This window comes from Cricetulus griseus, chromosome 2 (genome assembly GCF_003668045.3).
Source record: "Cricetulus griseus strain 17A/GY chromosome 2, alternate assembly CriGri-PICRH-1.0, whole genome shotgun sequence".
Lineage (NCBI taxonomy): Eukaryota > Metazoa > Chordata > Mammalia > Rodentia > Cricetidae > Cricetulus > Cricetulus griseus.
Genome location: NC_048595.1, coordinates 80,530,075 through 80,545,537, shown reverse-complemented (window position 1 = coordinate 80,545,537; position 15,463 = coordinate 80,530,075). Strand labels below are relative to the sequence as shown.

At 42.4% G+C, this 15,463-nt stretch overlaps 1 protein-coding gene across 1 annotated transcript in view; it reads left to right on the top strand.

The window, feature by feature from the left end:
- The window catches only part of Pappa (pappalysin 1), a 244,114-nt gene that overhangs the window by 170,177 nt on the left and 58,474 nt on the right, over nt 1–15,463 (top strand).

The following is a 15,463-nucleotide window of genomic DNA, read 5'->3' as shown; positions in this document are numbered from 1 at the left end:
CCAGTGACGAGGAAGTACAACAGTGGACATGGGATTCCTGCTTAGTGGGTAAAGAGAAAAAAAACAGCAGTCATGAAACTGCTTTCAAAAGCCTTTAACATTTGCATCGAGGAAAATCTCCACTCACTAGGCACAGGGTAGGCCATAAGTAGAAGGCTATGTGATTAGTTTTTTTCTGTTTGAAAAAGGGGAGTGAATATGGAGTGACTGAGGCAAAGATAGTGGTAAGCCACGCCATTTTCTCCATCAGGAGAAGCTGAAGTTTGTGTCAAACCCAAGCCAACAGTTGCCTTGTTTTTCCATTAACCTACAGAGTAGAAAATTAGAGGTATCAGTGCATAGCTCCCAGCTCTACACACAAGTGAACATGTGAACATGGAATCATTGTTCACAGCCTCTGCAGCCCACTTTCGTCATGATAAATATTGGGTAATGATTCTGGCCTTGCATGCTAGGTGAGACATAAATGAGACCCAGCATGAAAGATTACTATGGGTGTCTGTAAGCTGCTTGAGCTCATAGTAGTCATTCAATGTAACCCCTTCACTCTTCAGATGAGGAAAAGAGCTGTCAGAGAACTGTCCATTTCATAGGAAGCACAGACAGAACTAGGAGAGGGCTCCTATTAATTAAATAAACACATATGATGAAGACTGTAAGGCTTATGCTAAAGAGTAGAGTCCCTTCAACACCAAGAGCAGAAGCAGTCACTTGTCCTTTGGTCTCTTCAAGTGTTATTATAAAGGGAATAGGGCACCTGGTCTGTGCTGGTCTTCCTACAGAAGGGAGTAGTGAGAGCCTCAACATTCCTGTCCACTATGTCTGCATGCTATTTTAGGGAAAGAAAGGAAAACCTTACAAAGATGGTTTTTTTTACACCAAAATCACAATCAAGAGGACCCAAAATACCAGGAAGGATCTTGCACTAAAGCTAGAAGATAGGGGCTTGCATTTTCATGACAACTTGGTCCCCATGTAACTGGGCATGTAACTGGGCAGGATATCTCCCCACTCTTAAACCCTGAAAAGGAAATTCTCTCTATGTGGGTAAATCTTCCAAGCCCAGTCTAATTAGATCATAGGGCTAGGGAAACAGCTCATGGGTAAGATGCTTGCAACATCTTGTTTTGGATTCTCAGGACTGGAAAGCAAAAAACCAGTCACCACAACACAAACACTCTCACACACACACACACACACACACACACACACACACACACACACACACACAGATGATAGATAGATAGATAGATAGATAGATAGATAGATAGATAGATAGATAAAAGAAGAACAGAGGCAGACTGGCCTGGAACTAGGTGAGTGAGCCCCTGCCCGCTCCCGACCCCAGACCAGAACACCCCACCACCCCCATCCCACCACCCCCTCCTGAGCCTGCCGGCTTGGGCCAGACACGCCCAGAGAGGGAGGAGCCCTCTGCCCCACCAATCTGCTAGCACTCCATTCTTACATTCCGCCGCCGCAGACTGACCTGGAACTAGGTGAGTGAGCTCCTGCCCGCTCCCGACCCCAGGCCAGAACACCCCACCACCCCCATCCCACCACCCCCTCCTGAGCCTGCCGGCTTGGGCCAGACACGCCCAGAGAGGGAGGAGCCCTCTGCCCCACCAATCTGCTAGCACTCCATTCTTACATTCCGCCGCCGCAGACTGGCCTGGAACTAGGTGAGTGAGCTCCTGCCCGCTCCCGACCCCAGACCAGAACACCCCACCACCCCCATCCCACCACCCCCTCCTGAGCCTGCCGGCTTGGGCCAGACACGCCCAGAGAGGGAGGAGCCCTCTGCCCCACCAATCTGCTAGCACTCCATTCTTACATTCCGCCGCCGAAGACTGACCTGGAACTAGGTGAGTGAGCTCCTGCCCGCTCCCGACCCCAGACCAGAACACCCCACCACCCCCATCCCACCACCCCCTCCTGAGCCTGCCGGCTTGGGCCAGACACGCCCAGAGAGGGAGGAGCCCTCTGCCCCACCAATCTGCTAGCACTCCATTCTTACATTCCGCCGCCGCAGACTGGCCTGGAACTAGGTGAGTGAGCTCCTGCCCGCTCCCGACCCCAGACCAGAACACCCCACCACCCCCATCCCACCACCCCCTCCTGAGCCTGCCGGCTTGGGCCAGACACGCCCAGAGAGGGAGGAGCCCTCTGCCCCACCAATCTGCTAGCACCCCATTCTTACATTCCGCCGCCGCAGACTGACCTGGAACTAGGTGAGTGAGCTCCTGCCCGCTCCCGACTCCAGGCCAGAACACCCCACCACCCCCATCCCACCACCCCCTCCTGAGCCTGCCGGCTTGGGCCAGACACGCCCAGAGAGGGAGGAGCCCTCTGCCCCACCAATCTGCTAGCACTCCATTCTTACATTCCGCCGCCGCAGACTGGCCTGGAACTAGGTGAGTGAGCTCCTGCCCGCTCCCGACCCCAGACCAGAACACCCCACCACCCCCATCCCACCACCCCCGCCTGAGCCTGCCGGCTTGGGCCAGACACGCCCAGAGAGGGAGGAGCCCCCTGCCCCACCAATCTGCTAGCACCCCATTCTTACATTCCGCCGCCGCAGACTGACCTGGAACTAGGTGAGTGAGCTCCTGCCCGCTCCCGACTCCAGGCCAGAACACCCCACCACCCCCATCCCACCACCCCCTCCTGAGCCTGCCGGCTTGGGCCAGACAAGCCCAGGCAGGGAGGAGCTCCCTGTGCCCCAAATCTGGTAGCACCCCACTCTTCCATTCCGCCGAACGACCAAGAAACTAGGAACTAGCGAGGAGACCACCAGGAGCGTCGAGATCATCTAGAGTTGTGGACATCGAATTCCTAGCCCCCACACACCACTGGGCCACAAGAGGAGATAGAGAGAACCCACCCGCACCCACTAAAAGGATATGGGGAGAAGACAGAATAAGATTTCACTCAACAACACAAAGACCAACATGACACCACCAGAACCTAGGGACTCCACTCCGGCAAGAGCTGAAAAGCCCAACACAGAGCATGAAGATGAGATGGACCTCAAAAATTATCTCAGCAAGTTGATAGAGACCTTTAAAGAGGAAACAAGAAAATCCCTTAAAGAAATAGAAGAGAAAACAAACAAAAAATTAAATGAATTGGAGGAAAAGACAAACCAAAAAATTCAAGAAATAAATAAATCTCTTAAAGAATCCAAAGAAAGCCAAGAAAAAACATCCAAGCAAGTGAAGGAAGCTCTTGAAATAGTTCAAAACATGAAAGCTGAAATACACACAATAAAGAAAACACAGAATGAGACCATGTTGGAAATGGAAAGGTTGGATAAACGATCAGGAACTAAAGATGTAAGTGTATCCAACAGGATTCAAGAGATGGAAGAGAGAATCTCAGCCACTGAAGACTCGCTAGAGGATATACATTCATCCACCAAAGAGAACCTCAAGTCCAACAAAACCCTAACACAAAATATCCAGGAAATATGGGACACCGTAAAAAGGCCAAACCTAAGAATAATAGGTGTAGAAGAAGGTGAAGAAATACTGCTCAAAGGTACAGAAAACATATTCAACAAAATCATAGAAGAAAACTTCCCCAACCTACAGAAGGATATGCCTATGAAAGTACAAGAAGCTTACAGGACACCAAACAGACTGGACCACAAAAAGAAGTCGCCCCGACACATAATAATCAAAACACCAAATCTACAGAATAAAGAGAAAATATTAAGAGCAGCAAAGGAAAAAGGCCAAGTAACATATAAAGGCAAACCAATCAGAATCACACCCGACTTCTCAATGGAAACTCTGAAAGCCAGAAGGTCTTGGATAGATACCCTACAAGCACTAAGGGAGCATGGATGTCAACCCAGACTACTGTACCCAGCAAAACTTTCAATCACTATAGATGGAGAAAACAAGATATTCCACGACAAAAACAGATTTAAACAATACATATCAACAAATCCAGCACTACAGAAGGCTCTGGAAGGAAAACTCCAACCCAACGAACATAACTACACTCACAAAAACACTGTCAGTAGTTAATCGAATTTCACCAAACACAAAAAGAAACAGAAGGGCAAAATCCACACGCAATGATACCACCAACAATAAATCCAAAACTAAGAAGAACCAATGAACAATGGACGTTAATATCCCTGAATGTCAATGGTCTTAACTTACCCATAAAAAGATACAGGCTAACAGAATGGATACGAAGACAGAATCCATCCTTCTGCTGTTTACAAGAAACACACCTCAAATTCAAAGACAGGCGATACCTCAGAGTAAAAGGATGGGAAAAGATTTTCCAATCAAATGGGCTCAAGAAACAAGCTGGGGTAGCAATACTAATATCTAACAAATTAGACTTTAAACTGAAAGCAATCAAAAGAGATAAAGAAGGGCATTTCATACTCATCACAGGAAAAGTCCATCAAGACGAAGTCTCAATCCTGAACATCTATGCCCCTAATACAAAAGCATCCACTTTTGTAAAAGAAACATTACTAAAGCTCAAACCACACATAAAACCACACACACTTATAGTAGGAGACTTCAACACCCCCCTTATACCACTGGACAGAACTACTAGACAGAAACTTAACAAAGAAACAAAGGATCTGAAAGAAGTTATGACACAACTGGGTTTAACAGATATCTATAGAACATTCCATCCAAACACAAAAGAATATACCTTCTTCTCAGCGCCACATGGAACCTTCTCAAAAATTGACCACATAGTTGGCAGCAAAGCAAACCTCCACAGGTACAAAAGTATTGAAATAACCCCCTGTATCTTATCAGACCACCATGCATTAAAGCTAGAATTCAACAGCAATACGAATTGCAGAAAACCTACATTTACGTGGAAAATGAATAACTCCCAATTGCACCATTCCTTGGTTGAGGAAGAAATAAAAAAAGAAATCAAAGACTTTCTAGAATTTAATGAGAATGTAGACACAACATACCCGAACTTATGGGACACCCTGAAAGCAGTGCTAAGAGGGAAGTTCATAGCACTAAGTGCTCACATGAAGAAACTGGAGGAAAGTCACATTAGAGAATTGACAGAACAACTGAAAGCTTTAGAGCAAGAGGAAGCAAACTCACCAAGGAGGAGTAGACGCCAGGAAATAATCAACCTGAGAGCCGAAATCAACAAAGTAGAAACTAGGAAAACAGTACAAAGAATCAATGAAACAAAGAGTTGGTTCTTTGAGAAGATCAACAAGATAGACAAGCCTCTAGCCAAACTAACCAAAAGGCAGAGAGAGAGCATGCTAATTAACAAAATCAGAAATGAAAAGGGAGACATAACAACGGACACTGAGGAAATCCAGAGAATCTTTAGGTCATACTTTGAAAACCTGTATTCCACAAAATTGGAAAACCTAAAGGAAATGGACAACTTTCTGGATAAATATCACTTACCAAAATTAAATCAAGATCAGATAGACAGTTTAAATCGAACTATAACCCCTAATGAGATAGAAGCAGTAATCAAAAGCCTCCCAACCAAAAAAAGCCCAGGGCCAGATGGCTTCACTGCAGAATTCTACCAGAAATTCAAACAAGAGCTAATTCCAGTACTCCTCAAACTGTTCCACACAATAGAAGCAGATGGGATATTGCCAAACTCTTTCTATGAGGCTACAATCACTTTGATACCCAAGCCTCACAAAGATATGACTAAGAAAGAGAACTACAGACCGATATCCCTCATGAACATCGATGCTAAAATACTCAACAAAATATTGGCCAACCGAATACAAGAACATATCAGAAAAATCATCCACCATGATCAAGTAGGCTTTATCCCAGGGATGCAAGGATGGTTCAACATACGAAAATCCATCAATGTAATCCACTATATAAACAAACTTAAAAAGAAAAACCACATGATCATCTCACTAGATGCTGAAAAAGCCTTTGACAAAATCCAACATCCCTTCATGATAAAGATCTTGGAGAGAACAGGAATAACAGGAACATATCTAAACATGATCAAGGCAATATATACCAAACCAATAGCCAACATCAAAGTAAATGGAGAGAAACTCAAAGCGTTTCCTCTAAAATCAGGAACAAGACAAGGCTGTCCACTCTCTCCATATCTCTTCAATATTGTACTTGAAGTTCTGGCTATAGCAATAAGACAAGAAAAGGGGATCAAAGGGATACAAATTGGAAAGGATGAAGTAAAACTTTCACTATTTGCAGACGACATGATAGTCTACATTAGTGACCCGAAAAACTCTACCAGGGAACTCCTACGGCTGATAAACACCTTCAGCAAGGTAGCAGGATACAAAATTAACTCAAAAAAATCAGTAGCCCTACTATACACAGATGATAAATCCAATGAGAAAGAAATCAGGGAAACATCACCTTTCACAATATCCACAAGCAACATAAAATACCTGGGGGTAACACTAACCAAAAAAGTGAAAGACCTGTACAATAAGAACTTTGAGACCTTAAAGAAAGAAATTAAAGAAGATACCAGAAAATGGAAAGATCTCCCATGCTCATGGATAGGTAGAATTAACATAGTAAAAATGGCAATCCTGCCAAAAGCAATCTACAGATTCAATGCAATCCCCATCAAAATCCCAACACAGTTTTTCACAGACATTGAAAGAACAATACTCAACTTTATATGGAAAAATAAAAAGCCCAGGATAGCCAAAACAACTCTTTACAATAAAGGATCTTCTGGAGGCATCACCATCCCCGACTTCAAGCTCTACTATAGAGCCATAGTTCTGAAAACAGCTTGGTATTGGCACAAAAATAGACTGATAGACCAATGGAATCGAATTGAAAACCCTGATATCGACCCACGCACCTATGGATACCTTATTTTTGACAAAGGTGCTAAATCTATACAATGGAAAAAAGACAGCATCTTCAACAAATGGTGCTGGCACAATTGGATGCGGACATGCAGAAAATTACAGATAGATCCATACCTGTCACCATGCACAAAACTTAAGTGCAAATGGATCAAAGATCTCAGCATAAATCCAACCACACTGAATCTTCTAGAAGAGAAAGTGGGAACAACCCTTGAACAAATTGGCACAGGAGACCACTTCCTGAACATTACGCCAGAAGCACAGACATTGAGGTCTGCAATTAATAAATGGGACCTACTGAAACTGAGAAGCTTCTGCAAGGCAAAGGAAACAGTCAGTAGGATAAAACGACCACCCACAGAATGGGAAAAGATCTTCACCGATCCCACATCTGACAGAGGACTGATTTCCAAAATATATAAGGAGCTCAAGAAGCTAGCCACCAAAACACCAAACAACGAAATTAAAAAGTGGGGTGCAGAACTAAATAGGGAATTCTCAACAGAGGAATCTGAAATGGCTGAAAGACACTTAAAAAAGTGCTCAAAATCATTGGCCATCAGAGAAATGCAACTCAAAACAACTCTGAGATACCATCTCACGCCTGTCAGAATGGCTAAAATAAAAAACACCAATGACAATCTATGCTGGAGAGGATGTGGAGAAAAAGGAACACTCCTCCATTGCTGGTGGGAGTGCGATCTTGTAAGACCACTCTGGAAATCAGTATGGCGGTTGCTCAGAAAAATGGGAATCAGTGTACCTCAAGATCCAGCCATTCCTCTCTTGGGTATATACCCAAATAGGGCATGTACTTACAACAAGGACATATGTTCAACCATGTTCATAGCAGCATTGTTTGTAATAGCCAGAACCTGGAAACAACCTAGATGCCCCTCTATTGAAGAATGGATTGAGAAAATGTGGTACATTTATACAATGGAGTACTACTCAGCAGAAAAAAGCAATGGAATCTTGAAATTCGCAGGCAAATGGATGGAACTAGAGGAAACCATCCTGAGTGAGGTAACCCAGTCACAAAAAGACAAGCAAGGTATGTACTCACTGATATATGAATTTTAGACATAGAACAAAAGACTACCAGTATATAATGCTCTTCACCAAAGAAACTAGGAAACATGAAGGACTCTAAGGGTTAAATGGTCCCCAGGAATGGAAATGGCATGAACTCCCGAACTAATTGGGGGCATGAGGGTGGGGGGGGAAGGAGCTGCTACAATAAGAGCAAGAGAAGAGGAGAAGAGGAGAGGAAATGGAGGGGCAGAAACATTGAGTTGGGGGAAGAATAGAGGAAAGAGAGCAAGATGAGAGAAACGATATCAGAGGGAGCCACTGTAGGCCCGAGAAGGGATCAGGAACCAGGGAGATCTCCAGAGACCTACAAGGATGACACGATCTGACAATCCAGGCAATGGTGGAGAGGATAACCTAAAAACCCTCCCCCTAAAATGAGATTGATGACTTCTCTTTATGCCATCCTAGAGCCCTCACCCAGTGGCTGATGGAAACAGAGACAGACATCCACAGATATACAATGAGCCGAAATCGGGAATTTAGTTGAAGAGAGGGAGGAATGAAGAACGAAGGGGTCTGTACTAGGATGGAGAAACCCACAGGAACTGTTGGCCTGAACAAGGGAGAGCACATCGACCCCAGATGCTGTCCAGGAGGCCTGTACAAGACTGATCCAGACCCCAGAACATAGATGTCAATAAGGAGGCCTCTGCACTCCAGGGAGCCTCTGGTAGTGGATTAGTATTTTTCCCTGGTGCAAAAAGGGACTTTGAGAGCCCATCCCATATGAAGGGTTACACTCTGGCCCTGGACACATGGGGAAGGGCCCAGGATCAGCATAGGAAGACTTGGTGGACTTTGCTGAGCTCCCGTTGAGGGCCCTACCCTGCCTGGGGAGTAGTGGGTGGATGGGGTTGGGGGGATGGGCTGGGGGTGGGGGAGAAAGTTTGGGGGTGAGGGGAGGGAGAGGGAGAAGGGACTTGAAATAAGCTTGTTCCCTATCTAGAACTAATAAAATAAAATAAAATTAAAAAAAAAAAAAAAAAAAAAAAAAAAAAAAAAAAGAAGAAGAACAGAACAGCCATTTTAGTAATCACAGTAGGGTAGAACGCTATAAGAAGTATAAAAATGGAAGTGTGTTTTCAGTCTTTGATACAAGTAAGAAGAAAATTCTGGGTAACTAGATTCCAGTTCAGTTCATTGTTTAGCTGTGTATGGGGGGCCTAGGCCATATCCCAAAGGATATGACAGACTCTGAAGACTCTGTATGGAAGGCCTCAACCTCCCTGGGGAGCAGAAAGGGTATGGGATAGGTAGGGTGTTAGTTGGGGGGGCAAGGAAGGAGGGGAGGTAGAGGGAACTGGGATTGACATGTAAAACAATCTTGTTTCTAATTTAAATTAAAAAATGGAGAAAAAAGAGAAAATGCTGGGTAATTTCTCCTCCAGCCCTGAAAGGACCAAAGTGAGGGTGCTTGCCAGCCAAACCACACCAGGTGTTTGCCTAGCACCAACCTTTTAAAATCTCCACTTAAATTTTTATTACAATATTTATGCATTAGTAAATATCATTGTACTTGGTTTCTTTTTTCAAACTTAATTTTATTATAGTAAGAACTCACCCACCCGATGATCACACCTCTAAAATGCTGTATTGTTAACTACAGGTATGTTGGTAAGCAACAGCCCTTTAGGTCTTATCTTGCTTAACTGAACTAAAAGCCCTTTGGTTGGCAACTAATAATTCCATTTTTCCTTAACCCTTAGCACCCACTATTGCATCTTTGAGTCTTTGAATCTAGTTTATGTGCCTCTTATCTGTGGAATTATGTGGTGTTTGTCTGTGATACCCTTATTTCATTTATTTGTAACTTTTAAATTATTTTATTCTTTGACAACTTCATACAAATACATCACGGTGTTTGATCACCTCACCTCCCATTTCCCCTTCCCACCTTCCCTGCTCCCTCACTGAACAATAAGTCCCCTTTTACTTTATGTGCTTTGTTTTGTTTCTTGTTGAATTAGTGAGGGTTGCTTTCATGAGCATCAGTGGGAGGTTATTTACTGGAACATGGACAACTTGTCAGTGTTATGCCAGTGATGAAAATGACACCCTTTCCACCAGCATCCATTAATTTCCCATAGTCCTTTAGTGCAGGGTAAGGTCGCACAAGCCTTTGCCCCATGAATGATAAAAATGGCAGGTCTAATATCTATCATTCAGGAATTATGAAAGTAACCACAGCTGCAGTAAGTTTGTAAATCCAATGGCTATGTCTTATCCAGAAGTCAGGTTTGTTGCATTGCAACACAATGGTTTACTTTCTTATTCTTTCCATTTACTCTTCTGCAATGCTCCCTGAACCTTGGAAGGGATGGTTAAGATTTCAGTTTAGGGAAGATTCAACATTCACTTGTTCTCTGCTTTTTGACCAGTTGTGAGTCTTTGCATTTAACCACTACCCTCTGCAAAAAGGAAGGTTTTCACACAAAAAGAAGTGTATCACTAATCTAGTGGCATAAACATAAATATCTATAAGGCAGTTTGATACAATTTCCATTCATCAAAATAACAGCACTAGATTCTCTCCTGTAGCCTGTGGACTTTAGAAGGTCTCTCTATCCTCTGGCTCTTGAGAGATACAGCAACAGGCAGGAATCCCCTCTTGTAGAGTGAGCCTCTAATTCAATCATGAAGTGGTTTATTACCCCCCATAATAGTTATGCTACTATTGTAACTGGTTTATTTCACTTAGTATAATGTCCCTCGTGGTCCACACTTATTGAAGGTAACAGGGTTTTCTCCTCTTTTAAAGGTGACTAACATTCCATACATGTATCTACTACAACATTGTCTTATCCATCCATCTCTTTATAGATATATAGGTTGTTACATTTTTCTATTGGTAATAATGTTTGAGTGAACATAAGAATGAGAAGAACAGAGCAATTGAACTTCAGAGAAGCCCATCTTTATATCTCTCTGGAGACACAAAGACTAGAGGCTGCAAGGTTTTTTGGTTTTTGTTTTCTAAAATATCCTTACTGTCCCCCCAACATAGTGAAACATGCAAAAGAAGACAGCAGGTCTTGTTCACACTAGTATGACAAGAAGAATGTGTTTCTGTGGTTATTTCCCTGACGTCTCCGGGATGAGAGAGCCAGTGACAACCACAATCATTCAAGTTTTCCCTGTAAGATTAAAATATTAGAAGGAAAAACAGAATGGCTCTTCACTAGATTTCAGACGTGTGAAAACTGGATTGAGCAAGGGCGTTTGGGAAAGATTGGAAAGAACATGGAGCCAGTCACACTGGAATACTACAGGAGTGGTGAAGATGAAGAACAGAGTCACCTAGAGTAGCGGTAGAGGGGGTTTAAGAGTCTATGACAATGTATAATGCATGTGTACCCACAACATATTCAATAAAATATGTATTGTTCAGTATATCTCCGTGGAGGTAGACATGCCTTTTTTGGAAGGAGCAGAAAAGTATGTGGATACAAAGAGAACCTTCCAATAAATTAAGCTTTCAGGCTTGTGCTTCCATGGGACTCCCTGTTCAGGACAGGTGAACCTGACATGCCTGTATCCTTTCTTTAGGGTGCTGACTAAGGAAATTCATGCAATGTCCGTAAAAGCAGGAAGCTATTAAAGATTTGAGTCTCCCTTTCTCTCCACCTCCCAAGGAACATAACTGATTTCAAGATCAACTGAGAGTGTTGGGCAAAGTTCAACTGGATTTGTTTGTTCCTTTCTGATTTGGATTGACTGTCCTGATAGGGATTACAGCCAGCCTGAAACAAACAGACAACTAAATAGGAAAATAAGAGAACAAAACAACACCATGTTCCGCTAAGGACCTGTCTAGTCCTGATAAAGCTGAGGAGATAAGAGGAAATCGTATTTAAGTAATAGGAAGCCTTTGTTCGTGTTGGCCAATTCTCTGACCATGGATGCTTTAGATGCTGAGATAAGACCCCCAGCTCAGAGCTCAGAGTTATGCTCCACCACACTCTGTGGGGAGACAGGGCAGCTAAGAATGCAAGGAGAGTGCATTCCAAAACGATACATGTCGAATCGCTGGCCAGGCTTTTAAATGCCATAGATAGTTTATGCAAAGTCTCACATTGTTCTAAGTCAACACAGTTTACCGGCTGCTCTGCCCAAGCCTAGTCCCAGTTGTTTTGAGAAAAATAAGCTAGAAAATGTCTGCTAGCCTGCTAAAGTGTCAATGCTTTATCCCTAGCATCTGTGCCTAATTCTGGACAACAGGATAGGTGTCCTTGGCCCCTTTGTACTTTCTAAAAGTAACCTGTAATGTTTAAGAAACCAGTATTGCATTCCCAAGTCTCAAAGATTCTTGGAGCTAGAGGAAAAGTTTGGCAGTTGATGAGTTTAATACTTGTTGATATTTATAAAATAATGACATCATTTTCTTAAATGATATAAAGTAGTAGATGACTAAAGGTCCTCTTAGTTGATATTAAGCTGACATCCAAGCCAATAGCAATAAGATATTGGGGATCACAGGGAGACATCTTTGTGTCTGTGGTTAATCCAAAATTAAAATTCACAGGGTCAACTGTGGTTCAAAGAGGCAGGACCTATTTCTAATTCTACCATGTTTTTGAGCCAACATTCACTAGGAGTAGTTCTACTTAGACTAAAGCCAACTATGGAACTTTCTGGGTGATACTTGATGTTTCATAGTGTTATGTAAGTGGTTTGTCTTCCTCTGAGATTTCATGAATGAATTGATGGAGGGAGTAACATGATGGGAAGCTGAGTGTCTTCTGTAAATGGCTTTCTGTATTTTCTTTGAAACCTCCAATGTGAACTTACTTCAAAATTTTATTAGCCACTGTCAATTATAATGCAGGATGTGATTTGATTGAACATTGTTTAGTGTATCACTTTTGTAAACAGAACAGGGACTTGGCATTTTCTTTTTAGATTTTTCCTTTTATTCCTTTATATTGTTCCTTGATGATTTTATACATGAATATAATGTATTCTGATTACTCTTAACCCCCGACTCTCTTATCTCCATCCTGACACTGTCAACCCTCGCTCTTTCCTAGAATTTCCTTTTCCATATTCATATCTTTAATTTTGGGATCCTGAGTTTAACTAGGGCTAACTGTATGACTATGTACTTGAAGCATCTGAACTACCCATTAGAATCTGGTGGTTTCACCAGCAGGTGTGCTAAACTGAAGGCAATGATTATTCCTTTCCCAGAACTTATCAGTAACCAATAGTTCATCAAAGAGCAGTAAGGGTCAATGAGCTCATCTTCCATCCATGATAGACTGTTGACAGGTCATGTGCAGGTCCAATGCAGGTATCAAGAGCTGCTGAGCACTCAAGATTAAAGATGGAATTTTGCAACTGTCCTCCCTGTCTTCTGGCTCTCACATTCATTCTAGCCCCACTTCTGTATGTTCCCTGAGCCTTAGGCATTGTATAGTAAAATATCTTATTGAATGATGAGCAATAGACCAAGGACTTAACATTTTCTGAGAACCTCTAGAAGCTACTACTATTCCAAGATATTATGGAGAAAGACATTTGAGTTTTAGCACGTGTACAGGTGGGATTCTTGGTATGTTAGAAGGAGGCTTTGGTGATGGTCAGAGCACGAAAGGTCAGCTGTGGCAAGAGAACCCAACTAGAGTTCACTGCAACCACTGTCTTAAAGCTCATTGTTAAAGAGACTAATATGAGTAGTTTTACATATATTTCCGTGGCTTTGTAAACTAATATTTTGGGATTGTATTCATTCAACAATAAACATCTATGCTATACTATAGTCTCCAGGCTGGCTATGAACCCTTTACCTCAAGTGATCCTACTACTTCAGTTTCCTAAGAAGCTATGACTACAAGTACACACTTCTATGCATAACCCGGAGAATTTATTTTTCTTTTAATTCATAAAACTATATGAAATAACATAAACCAAAGCAGTGATGTTTGTCAAGTATGTGCATCACATAACAGGCCTGTGTACTACCTGAATTGATAATTGTGTGAATCCTGCCTCGCTTGCTTTTTTCTTCTTTCTATAAGATAACGCATGGCAGATAAGGTTCCACACCATTTTCTTCACTTCCTTGATGCCAGATGCAGCTGCCTCTCTGAATTCAATGAATGCTTTCTCATGACATGTACAGTCCATACAAACCTCTGGCCCCATATAGAAGTTTTTAATGTGTGGTTTTAAGAAATATTTTGCAATGACCTTAGTCATTTAAGAAGCATTTCTTTTCTTCACTGATTTTTGCTATTGCTCCATGTTGGTGTGTTCTAACTCATCACTAGGTCTTCCTTTGTGATTAGCCTGGTCTCACATGAGTCTGATTAATTCATCTTAATATTCTTCTGCTCTCTGTAATTCTACCATATGAATATTTCACATTTATATGCCATGTCCCCAAGAGATGAACATAAAGACTAGCTCCAGTTTTGTGGCATCAGTTACATACACACACACATACATACATACATACATACATACATACATACAAAAGCATAGATGTGTTTTATTATTAATAGTTATTCATTTTCCTGTTTGTTTATTGTTTATGTGTGGGGGGTTTAGTCTGATTGGTGGTAGATTGCCTTGCTGTCCATTCTCAGGATTTTAAGATTGTCAGAACTGTGTAAATGAGCCTTACTTCTCAAATATTTAGACTGGTCTGGAGGTGTAAAAGAGCAGGCTTGAGCTCACACAAAAGTCTTGATAAAGGAGACACATCACAGAGCAGCATGAATTCAGGGTAATCTTCTACCAAACATCTGACCAGTCTCAGGGGCTCCATTGTTCTTTCATTTCCCCACACTGGGCTTTGGTCACTTTACCGTTGCACACATGAGGGATTACTTGCTTCATACTTGTACACAATGCCCCTCTGCACCTTAATTTGACGGGGCATTTTGTTCCTTAGTGCTTGACAAGTATAAGTTTTTCAGTAAATAGCATGTGAATGAATCGAATCACTCAAATGGAATGACAGTTGGATATGCAAGAAACTCCTCTAAATTAAAAAAAAATTGCCACTGTATAAAACTCTTCTAGATTCTTGTAACATTTGATTTTAGCATCATTGAGACAAAGAGAGAGGGTGAGATGGAAGGAGGGAGGAGGGAGGAAGGCGAGGAGAGGAGGGGTGTTGTTGAATTGATGTTTCTTGATGGCACAGAAGCCAAAGTCTATACTCTTAATACCTATGTTGTCATGGTGGAGCTGTGACCACAATTTACAGACACCTACAATACTCTGCATGACACTGAATATTCAGCAAGGGCATTCTCTTAGCTTTCCTTTTTGAAGCTTTCCTTGAGCTTTCTGATTGCCAGGTAATATATAATGACCTAGGAATTCTGCCTGTTTTCCTCTGAGTCTTTCCTTCTATTTCTTCTGCCCCCATTGCCTTCCAGGCCCAGCCAGATTCAATGTTAACTCCTCTGGGATTTGTTCCCAAGAGAATGTCCCTGTCACTTTGCCACCAAAACATGTCATCTATCCTTTCCTTTCCAGCACTGGGAATTACTTCAACAGTAGACT